Raw genomic sequence first — 4605 nt, 5'->3', positions numbered from 1 at the left:
TTTTGCATCCATATGAGGCTATTGAAAACACCATGGCTTGCGTCAGGCGCACCTTAGTCCTCAAGCGGACTTCTCTGCTCTTCACAGAAACCTTATACAGGATCACTATGAGTCAGAACTGACTTGACAGCACACTACCGTCACCATCATCACCAGTCTAATCTGAGGGGTCCTGATGTGATGCTGTAGGATAAGCTCTGCCAGTGTAGTGGTTACGAATTGGGCTGCAAATCTTAGGGTCAGCAACCAACTGTTCCGCAGGAGAAAGATGAGGCTTTCTGCTCCCGTAAAAATTTACAGCCTCAGATATCCTGTACAGGGTCATTATGAGTTGGAACCGATTCCACGGCACGTAACAGCAACAACATTAACCGTGAGGTCAGCAGTTCAACTCTACCAGCTGCTCTTTGGAAACCCTCTCCAGGGTCGCTGTGTGTTGGAACTGACTCTGTGGTACTTAGCAATAGTCTTATCTGACTCCTTCTTCTTGACAACTCTCTTATTCTTGATTTCAAATAATTACAAATGACTGTCAGACTGAATTGTATTTGTCACACAGCTTGGTTCCCACAGCCTGGAAAGCATTCTTATACTAACCTCTACAGGGCCAGTGGATCAAACATCACTGATGCCCAGGACTGGAAAAAACCCATGAGACCACAGAAACTAAGCCTGCCCTTTTCCAGGAGAACAATGGGACCCAGGGCGCTTTAATTTTCCATCTAAAATTTCTCTTTCACTCCACATACTTCCTTATCAACTCACTGATCATATTAATAGATTCTATTGGAGTCCCGATGAGTCAATGTTGGATAAGCACTGGACCACAAGGTGGGTTTGCAAAGCAAAACAGCAAGATTGGGGTTCAAACTCACCAGCCACTCCCTGGACAACCTGTATGAGGGTGCTATGAGTTAGAACCTACTCAATGGCACTTGAAGGCAACAACAACATTGTTAAAGTGAGTAGCTGTTTTCATTCTTTCCTTAGGCTAGTATCCATGTAAATCAGCTTACTAACAGCCCTTTGAGTATGACAATAAAATAATCAGATTGAAGATGGTGTAATATAAAATATGTAATATAAAAATAGTACATAAGAAGCTCTGGTACGAATGGGGCTGTGAACCTCAAGGTCAGCAGTTCGAAACTACCAGCCACTCTGCGGGAGAAAGATGAGGCATTCTGCTCCCATAAAGATTAACAGCCTCGGAAACCCTGTGCAGGGTTGCTATGAGTCGGAACCAACTCCACAGCACATAACAACAACAACATAAATAGTACATACTATCATAAATCAATCTGTTTAAGAGAAAATGATACAGATAGTTTCTAAAGTCCTAACAAAGGTCAAATTGTGATTTGGGGTTAGACCCCCAGGTGAGAGAGGCTGGCTGTTTCCCTGTTGTTTGAAAGCACAGTGTACAACTGGAGTTTATAATTTCTCAGAGAAGGCCTTATCGGTGTCAATGTTAAGAAGTTTGCTTGGCTGTGTCTCTAACTTTTAGCGAACATGTGGATCACATTGCCCTCATCCATGGAAATACAAGATTGTGTATTTTAATTCATCTGAAGCTTTACCACAGAGTCTATAAATATTATATAACCAATCTGAACACTACTACTTTCTAGTGCAGTCAGGAAGCATCTCTGTGATCACTATAATCAACCTAATTGGGCCAGACTCTCTAAGTGAAAGCAATAACATTTGTTTACTTCATTGTAGCAATGTGCTCACAGCCTGGCACCACCACATTTAAATGAGTTTTCATCCCAAACTGAAAAGAAACGCACCCTTCAGTCAACACAGTCTGTTCATTTTGAATGCATTTGAATTAACTGTGTGTACACCCTTAGGAAACGTTGAGAAGCTCAGCTCTGTGTCCTCTTGTGAGAAGACTGAGGTGATTCCCACCTTTTTCTTCTTTCATAATTTAGAGGGTAGGAAAGAGCAAGCATCTCTCCATTCTCCGGTGTGGCCTGTCGCATATGTGAAGCTAACTCAGGCGCCCCAGTCCTGGTTACAATGGGATCACGCAAAATAACTTCTACTGAGTGTGACAATTCACTGTGAAAAATCCCAAGATTGTGAGGTGCAGAGAGAGAAGGTAGCACAGTCAGGAAGGTCCATATGAGGACTGGTAGTGACTACCCCATGTCATGCTCCCCATGCCATAGAATTAAACTCTTCAACATTAGACTTTGACTCAGAATAGTCCAGTTCCAACCCCAATGGAACGTCTTCATTCTCTTACCATCTTTGTAAACCTTTTCTTGGAATCTCCGCATAGTCAATGCAAGTGGGAGCTCCAAATTGTAAACAAATCTGGAGGCAAAGGAAAAGCAGGGATTGCATGGGAGGTTAAACAGGAGACTCAAGTTCAATTCCCTGCCAATGGACTTTATACTCAGTGACCATCTGCCCATCAGTGGATGTGTGCATGTTGTTATGATGCTGAACAGGTTTCAGTGAAACTTCTAGACAAAGATGAGTGGGAGGATTTTGGGTGATCTACCTTTGGGTAGCAGTCAACGAACACCCTATGGATCTCAATGTTTCCATCTACAACCATCATGGTGTAGACCACCAGATAGTGTTTTGCTCTGTTGTGAAGGAGGTTATCTTGAGTCAGGGCTGGCTTCATGGCAGACAGCAGCAACATCACAGAAACATTCCTTATTGAGACATTTGCCATTGTGTAAAGCATGTGTTGGTGCAGGTCTGGGCAGTGTTTCATCCTGTTATGTATGAGGTCGCTATGAGTTGGTGCCTACTCGACAACACCTAACAACAACAGCAAAGTGCATGCCCTGTAATTCTTAGTGTTCTTGTGAGGAGCAAATTCTTTCAGAATAAGCCACTTTAAGGAAAAGGGCCATCTCTCTATCAAAGAGATATACAGCAATCCTACAGGGGAAAGGCGGGGAAAGGTGTAGCAAGAACCCGGAGGCTCACTCTGCAGAGCTATTTTGGGAGTCCATGTTGCAGGTAAATGGGAAGTGACAAGGGGAAGCTTCTTGATAAAGGGAAATAGACAGCTGGTGCCTCTAGCCATGCTAAAAATTACCTCACAAACACAGAGACACACATGGGTCAAAATTAATCACGTACCTTATTGCATCCTGCAAGAAGCGTTTTGTGTTTTTGTTGCCATATTCCCTCCAAAGCAACTTTGTTTCTGCCCAGATTTCACATATGCAGTTTTCTGGAAGGGGCATAGAGTGTGATATACTGGCAACCATCTTGGTAAATGTTAAAGGAATTCAACAGCCATCTAGCCAGATTATTGTCCCTCTTGTACCCAAATAGGCCAAAATATATATTATGTGTGTGCAGAGTAAATGACATGTCCCAAGGTTTGCTGCTGATTACACAAGATACAATTTCATACTCACTAAAACTAGTATCACAAAGTAAAACAACAACAGTGAGTATGTGGGGATATCAGAACTCATAAAATGATGCAGTCACTGTGAAAAAATTGGTTGGAAAATCTTTAGAAATTTAAACATAGATATATCATATGACACAAATTAGGGCAATATTTGATTTTGTAAGGTCACCATGAGTTGGAGGTGACTCACTGATACCTATCTATCTATCTATCTGTCTGTCTGTCTGTCTGTAGGTATGTCTGTCTATCTACCTAGCTAGCTAGCTAGCTATCCATCATCTGTCTGGAGTCATGGTGTGCTGCAGATTAATTTACTGGACTACAAGGTCAGTTTGAACTACAAGGTTGGCAGTTCAAGCACACCAGCTGCTCCTTGGTAACCCTATACAGGGTTTCTATGAGTTGGAACTGACTCGATGGTACTTAACAACATCTATCTATCTATTAAGGTCAGCGGTTCGAAACTACCAGCTGCTCCGCGGGAGAAAGATGAGGCTTTCTACTCCCGTAAAGATTTACACCCTCGGAAACCCTATACAGGGTCGCTATGGGTCGGAATCGACTCGATGGCACATAACAACAACAACAAATCTATCTATCTATCTATCTATCTATTTATCTATCTGTCATTTTAGAGTTTAGAAAATGATTAGGGTGGATGGTGTTTTAGATTTGATCAGGAAAATTGATAAGAGCTGGAACTATTTGAGCAAAGAACGGAGTGTGTGGGTCTATTTCCTAGACAGTACTGCAGCACTTCATGGAGAGGTCATTAGAGGTTCACTCTGTAGAGACATAGCAATTCTCTGGGCTAGGTCCTCTGATACATCAGCAGTGCTTCTCACCACTTTTTCTTGTATGTTTATGACATTCTTGGTTGTTTCTCATGTGGCCATGGAAGACCATGGTTCTCTTTCTTGTTCCTTTTAGAATTTTCTCTTTTCTCTAGGATGGCCCATGGATAATATCCATGCACCTACACGGAAGACCTGTGGTTAATATCACTATAATTCAAATTTATGCACCAACCACTAAAGTCAGTGAAGAGGAAATAGAAGAATTCTACCAAATTTTTCAATCTGAAATTGATTAAACATGTAATCAAGATGTATTGATCATTACTGGTGATTGGAATGCAAAGGTTGGGAGCAAAGAGGAAGGATCAGTAGTTGGAAAACATGGCCTTAGTGATAGAAATGATGCTGGAGAAC

The sequence above is a fragment of the Chrysochloris asiatica genome, unplaced genomic scaffold (genome assembly GCF_000296735.1).
Source record: "Chrysochloris asiatica unplaced genomic scaffold, ChrAsi1.0 scaffold00044, whole genome shotgun sequence".
Classification (NCBI taxonomy): Eukaryota; Metazoa; Chordata; class Mammalia; order Afrosoricida; family Chrysochloridae; genus Chrysochloris; species Chrysochloris asiatica.
Note: the sequence above shows the minus strand (reverse complement) of the source record.